The sequence below is a fragment of the Tupaia chinensis genome, unplaced genomic scaffold (genome assembly GCF_000334495.1).
Source record: "Tupaia chinensis unplaced genomic scaffold, TupChi_1.0 Scaffold000370_1, whole genome shotgun sequence".
Classification (NCBI taxonomy): domain Eukaryota; kingdom Metazoa; phylum Chordata; class Mammalia; order Scandentia; family Tupaiidae; genus Tupaia; species Tupaia belangeri.
In genome coordinates, this window is record NW_006159867.1 from 176,234 (window position 1) to 183,707 (window position 7,474).

General features: G+C 40.3%; 1 pseudogene; it reads left to right on the forward strand.

Moving 5' to 3' along the window:
- Window positions 1-6,142: 6,142 nt before the first annotated feature.
- Window positions 6,143-6,758, forward strand: LOC114008706 (synaptonemal complex central element protein 2 pseudogene; annotated as a pseudogene).
- Window positions 6,759-7,474: the final 716 nt, after the last annotated feature.

Here is a 7,474-nt window from a genome sequence, read left to right on the forward strand (position 1 = left end):
AAAAAAAAAAAAAATACAAAGACATAAATGATACATTCGTTGTACTCGAGCATCTCCAGGTGCCTCTACCTGCCACTCTAGAAGACACAAGTGGCCAATCTTGGCAGCATGAGCATGGGACTAATTGTTCAGGTGTGTAGAATGCAGGAACTGTGGAAACCGGCTTCTTCTGCCTAGATTTAGAGGATGTATCCAACAGCCAGAGTCACAGGAAGGGCTTGTTACAGGAGCAGGTCATTGGAAAGAGTCCACGTTAGAGCAATGGAGAACAAACACATGAGATTGGTGATGCTGTACAGTCTCCGTGGGGCAATGCTTAGTGGGGCCGGCAGGGACAGGCCAGCCACTGAACCCTCAGAACTACAGAGCTAGCAGCATGCACTGCCAGCCTGGGAGAGCCAAAATCTGGCCAGGCCCAGCGGATCCAAGGAGTGATTCAGTCTGAGATCTTGGGAAAAACCATATTAAAAGCTGTAAAGATGTACAGTGATGGGCCTGCAGGTGGCATGGCCACCTGTGTACCCATATACCAGTGTTCCCTGAATGCAGACAGAGGCAAAGGAGATGATTTTTCAGTTTTAAAATTAAATGTGTAATCTTCCTTTTGGGCTTTAGACTTATTTGGAATTTATTACTCCTTTACTGTTTCATTTCTGCCTTTTGAAATGAGAAAGTCTCTCCTATGCCTTGTTTTGCTTTCATAGACCCATGGGTGAAGTGACTTTGCCTCAAGGTGAATCAAACCTTGAGTCTCACTCATACCTGATTTAGATTAGACTCTGATGTTGGACTTTTAAATTGGTGCTGGAAGGAATTAAGACTGGTGTGGTTGCAGATGGAGTAGGAATTATGTCGCTGGACCCTCACATGGTCAACTGCAGTTTGAGTTCTTGACCTAGAGGCTTGAAACTCATGCCGGGTGTGTACATGTGCCTAAGATCTTGGGAAGAGAATGGAAGAGATGGTATCGTGATGTGGCCATCCCCCCTAGAGGGTGATTTCTTACTTTCTGTCCCTGTCTGCTAAATTCGCATGCCCTATAACAAAAATTTTCCTAAAAACAAACAAAGAAACAAACAAACAACAACAACAACAAAAAAAAAAAACAAGACTTTGGGGTGGTTGGAATGGAATTGTGTGTTTTGCATGTGAGAAAAAGATTATTGTGGGAGACTGTGGGAGATGAAGGGAAGAATGTAAGAAGGTCCAAGCCAGAAGCTATTGCCTTGTCCTTGAACTTCCCAGCCTCCAGAACCCCAACCCAAACATTTCTTCATGAATTATCCATTGTGTGGTACTGAGTCATAGCAGTGGAAAAGCAGTTATGACACTCTTCTTAAGGTCGTTTCTTATAGATTAGGTTTTTATTGTTATGGTATTGCTGCATGGTTGAGGGCCATAAAGTGGTGGCTTTTTTTTTTTTTTCCTTCTGGGATTCATTGTCCCAATCCAACTGTCTAATACAATATAACTTTTATCACCAGAACCAGAAATTGAATGACTGAAATCACTCTCCTTTAATCTGATTTTTGAAAATTGAATGATGAATAAAGACTATCAGCCATTCATCAAAGGTAGAATGTTTTCTTTGATTTTTTTTTTCTTCTATGAGTTTAAAGTATTGATATATTTTGAAGAACATAGTATGTTTAGGGCACAGTGCAGAATTTATATGACATGACAGTAATGTACATTGTGTTTGAAAGGGAATGTTTTCCTGCTGCACTGGGAGTGTGGATATTTCTTTTTTTCTTTACTGAAAGAGAATTTTATTTTTTAATTTTACATGTAATCACTGTGTATCTTTCTCTTTTCTTTCCTTTTTTTCTTTATTAGTTTTTTTGCCATAGGGCATGTGTGCTTGCCAGAGAGAGACAGAGACAGAGACAGGGAAAGTGAGAAATCACTCCCCAGAGGGATGGCCACACCATAATCCCTTTTCCTCCTGGGATTTTGAAAACACACACACACACATGTGTGTGTATGTGCACATATACCTGGAAATTTTCAGGCCACCAAGTCCAGGACTCAAAAAGTAGTTGACCATGTGGGAGTCAAATGCTTTTACCCACCACGCCACCTGCTGGCCTGTCACTGTACATCTTTATAGCGTACATGTTTCTTCCCAGATAAATATGGTGAATATTAGTCAAGTCAAATATTATCATAAACGTTATCATCAATGAATAGCTTTTCATTTTTGTGTCTATTAAATGTTTATTTCCCCAATTCCCGGCTTCCCACCCTCACTGCCCATCTCCTCTACACTGTCTCTAGTATCTGTAATTGATCTCCCTGTTGTTATACTTTCCAATCTTTCCCTTTCTGCTATGGAGTGCAGATGTTCAGTATATCTTAAGAGGGGACACGGCTGTTTCAGTGGGGAACTATCATTGCATGATGATGCAGGTTGTTGTGAATGACTGCCCCTCATAGGTGGGCACTGGCTTGTTCCCTAATGTACTATCTGGTATGACTTTCTGAAGCTTTCCTTCCATTTACTCACATCTTGCAGGTACTATTCAAACAGAACACATGTAATTAGCTATCCTGTCACCTGACACGTGAGTTTTCTTGCCGACTTGTTCTTTCAGGTGCACAACCAGTGTTCTAGTCCCTGAGAGAATTAGGGAGTGTCCACCTCGTCTTGGGTCACACATGTATCACCACCGTCCAGCTCCACAGCTTCCACACAATCATGCAACAATCTTCTCTGTTAAACCTACTGGATTCTTATATGTTCTTCTCCCAGTGTCCAAGGCATGGGCCCTGCCCACTGCAGTTTCCTAAAATCAGAAAAGGAGTCATATTTTTTTTCTGGGAATCATTTCTTGGAAATTCCTTGGAAGCAGAAGGAGAATGCAGTGTCTTCTGTAATAATGATTAGTCTAGTTTTCTGTATTCTTAAATCTCTCCCTCAGTTTGCTGGGTCTTAGTTGGGAAGAGAGAGAGCAGGAACTGTAATACATATTTTTTTTTTCTACTTGGTGTATTTCTGAACTGTATGAGACTTAAATCTAAATCCACAGCACTTGAACTCAGAAGTTAAGTCAGTTTGACACACATTTTCAGGTCTCTCTGACAACTTCCATTGACCTCATGCCTTGGGACAACATGGGAGATAATGGACCCTGAGAGGCATGTTGGAGGAAAGAGCACTTCAGTTTTGTGTATCACCATATTAACTACCATATATTCACTTCTTTTTCTTCTGCATAAAGTACAACAGGTGTGAGAGTCACATGTCACAAGCTGCATTTTCTGGAAATGACTCATGGAACCACAGAATTATTAATAAAACTCCCCTAAAGACCAGTGGATTTTTTTTTTTTTTTTTTTGGAGAGATTTTCACTGCAGGGCGCGTGCGCTCGCCAGACAGACAGAGAGAGACATAGAGACAGAAAGCGAGAAATCACCCCCCAGGGGGGATGGTCACGCCGCAATCCCTTCTCCTCCATTCTCCTCTCGGGATCTTGGGCACGCACGCACACGTGCCCGGCGTGAGTTTTAAGCCACCGGGTCCAGGACGTGAACCGCGGTCGACTACGTGGGAGTCCAGCGACATAGCCATTACGCTAACTGCTGGTTCCCAAGACCAGTGGGTTTTAAAAACATTTTGTTAGAGGAGTTGCATTTCACTTTCTTTGGATAAGCTCTTAAATGGCATTTTGCTGACTCCTCTTGGCATAAGACTTATTCTTGACTGAAGAAGAACGCCTCATAGAAAACCAGGATTTGCGTTTCTGTGAGTTTCTGGTGGGAAATTCTGTGAAAGTCATTTGAAGGTCTGACCACAGGTGGGGCCAAAGAATTAAGTCTGAGAAGAAATAATAGTCATATTTCCCAGGGGACTATAAGTCACATGATATTGCAGGACCCCTTGATCTTGACTTTGAAGGGACAAATTTGTGTGCAGTCCACGTAGCTCTACACACACAAATGTATGTCTGTGTTAAACTTTGGAAGTTGTAGTGCTAAGTATTTTCTTTCTTTTATTCCAGTTAGCATCGTATGCCCTAGTTTATTTTCCTCTTATTTATTTGAATTCATTTAAAATATTTTTGCATATTTATCTTTTTCTTTTAATCTTTTAGTCCTTTTGTTTTTACAATCTCATAGTTAATTGTTCTTCGTTGATTTATCTTTTACTCTTTTATAAGACTTCTTTTATCTCATGTTTACTTTGTTCTTATATTACTTATTTACCTAGTTCCTTCTTATCACCTTAGGCTCTGTTTTAATTATTTTCTTTCTATGTTATCTATTTTTCACTTTAGATTTTTAATTTTTTATTATCTTCTTTTCTTTTTCTTATCTTTATTTTAGTTTATCTGAGTATAGCAAGCAGTGAGCACTAAACCATCTGGGAAAGAAAACTGAGCAGTGCCTGTCTCTGCCCTAAGCAAAGTTGACTACTGTCGTTTTTCCCTTTCCATGTGGTTTTCCTGTGTCTTAGAGAGCCATACTGTCTCAAAACCCTCTTTTCTCTAAACCAGCATTTTTAAAAAGAATTATTTTATTTAACTTTGTTTATTTTAATTTGCCCAGAGAGGGAGGGAAAGGCGAGAGGAAGAGGGAGAAAGTAAGAAAGCAAACTGCCAGGTCCAGGACTCGAACAGTGGTTGGTTATGTGCGAGTCCAGCACCCTTAACCTACCTGTCCCCTGCCGGCCCCTAAACCAGCATTTTAGAAGGACATTCTGTAGAGTAGTTGAGGGATAAAACAAACCTTCTTTCACACTAGAACTGTGTTCTTGAAATTGTCAACTAGTCTTAAGCACTTGAAGTTTTCTCCTCTATGAAGGGGGCTTTAGAAAGTTCGTGGAAAATTCATATGAAAAAGCTCAGCATGGATTATGAACATTTTTTGCATAAAAATAAATTCATACTTTAATTCTCTTTTCCCATTATGTTTGTACTTATTGCTGTACAACCAAGACTTCATCATTTTCAAATGGTGTATGGATCAATTCATGTAAAAAATATTTTCTAATTTCTTCCTAGTCCACTAAAAGAAGTAGGATATGAATAACATTTAATTACATTTACAAACGATACCAATCAATTTTTTCTAAATTACCCCCAAAACATAAATCTTCTCTCAATTAAACAATTGATATTGATCTCCCAACCTGTCATTTCTGAGTCAAATAGACTATTTAACCTGTTTTGTTTTGTTCATTAGCCTTTCAATTTGCTTCACCTTTCACTCCAAGATCCTTTCTCTCACCTTGTAAAAAGATATCCTTTAGGTGAGTTTCAAAATAATGAATGTCTTTCAAAATAGCCTAAACAAGCAAATTATTACCTTTTGACTATTTTCTCCATTTTTGTCATATTCATCAACTTAAAATGCCAGTGAGTCCAATTGATGGTAATGGAGAGTCATAGTCCAGTGAAAGATTTTAACGGTATTCTACATTAGTTGGCTGTGTTTGTTTTCAAATTTGGTCTCAAATTTTTCTTCTGGAAACTTGTGGAAAGTGAAAAACTTTTATGCTACATTTATCGTCTCTAATCTTTAATTTTTAGAAGTCACTGTCCAGAGCTCACCCTTCTGTTTTATCAACCCAACAGTTTGAGCAACATAATTATTAGGATCCAGACAATATTTTATGTGCATTTAACATGGTGCTTACATAAGGTTCCCTACTATCTACTCTATACCAAAAACTGTGCCAGTTCTCAGGTTTGCAGTATGGTCAATATAATTATACTCAACAAATTACTATTGATTCTTTGTGGATTATTTAATCTTAGTATGAGCTAGGATTGTTTAATTTCAGTATGAGCTAACTTTAACATACATTGATTCTTCTCATTAAAATAGAAGTTACATGGGCCAGCAGACAGCATAGTGATAAGATGTTGGATTGACACATGATCAATTACAGCTAAAAACCCCAATATGGTGGCTTGAAATTCAAACTGGGCACGTGTGTGTGCATGCCCAAAATCCTGAGAGGAGGGTTAGAGAAGGGATTCCAATGTGGTCATCTCTCCTGGGAGGTGATTACTCTTTCTGTCTCTCTCTGCGTGTTTTTCGTGAGTTCACATGCCCTATAGCAAAAATCTCTCTCTCAAAAAAAAAAAAAAGATGAGAAAAGATGGGATGGAATGGACATGGACATAGAGAATGAGCATGCCCCATAGAGAGTGAAAAGACCTGGAGCCACAGCTGCAGGCAGAGAGCACGGAACATCCTCAGGACGAGTAGAACTGCGAGGACGAAGGCAATTGAGGGCCAGCTTACAGTCGGGTTTCCAGCCCCAGCATTGCCAACTCCAGTGCCAATCATCAGCTGACGATGCTGGAAGGGAAGTTAGGACCCTGCTTCTCTCTGGAGTCCATTATCAACGTCCTGAAGAGGAGAGCCCAGGGGCTGATCAAAAACATCAATGAGAGCAGGCAGAAGGACCACGTTCTCATGACCAACTTCAGGGACAGCCTCAAGATCAAAGTTTCGGACAGGACAGAGAAGTTAGAGGAAAAGATTATCAGTTTACAACCACCACAACAAGATCATCTAGGAGAAGCAATAAGAGTTCACCCAGAAAATGGCCAAATTCAGCCACCTGCAAGTAGAGCTCAGGCTAGTCTGCCACACTGTGGAGATGGTGTACCAAGACTTGTGTGTATGGCAGAGGCTACTTCTGAAGAACACACCACAAGGACAGGGAGTGCTGATGGCTGCAGGGAGGTTTGTGTTAACTGACTTATATTCTAAACTATACTTTATGCCATCTACTTGTCCCTGAACTTTTCTTTAAAGGTTACATCACTAGACTCTGATGTAGTTGACCATCAAATCCCAAACCTGGTGGCTTAAAATCAAGCTGGGCACGGTGCGTGCATGTCCAGTATCCCAATAGGAGAATGGAGGAGAAGGGGTTGTAGCATGCCATCCCGCCTGGGGGGTGATTTCTTGCTTTTTGTCTCTCTCTGTTTCTCTGACAAGTACACATACCCTATTGCAGAAATCTCTCTGAAGAATAAAAACAAAACAAAAGTGTATTGGGACCAGAAGGTTGTGTAGTGGTTAAAGAGCTTGACTTCTTTGTGGCCGACTGCAGTTCAAGCAGTTCAGGTCTCAGATGTGTGGTTTGAAACACACCAGGCTTGTGTGTGTATCCAAAATCCCTAGAGGAGAATGGAGGAGAAAGGATTGTAGCCTGGCCATTCCCCTGGGGGATGATTTCTCACTTTCTCCCTCTCTGCCTTTCTCTGTGTCTCTACCAAGAGCACACATCCTATACCAAAACAAACAAGCAAGCAAAACAGAAACAAAACAAAACAAAACAAAAACAAGCAAAAAAACACAACTCTTTAACAAAAAGGAAAAAAAAAAACCTTATTTCTTCCATAGGTAAAAGAGACATAGAGACAGAGTGTCAGTATCAGCCGCAGAGTCTCAGTTCCATGGTCTCTGCCCAACCCCAGTCCACTTACTGGATCACAGGCACATACATTCCTG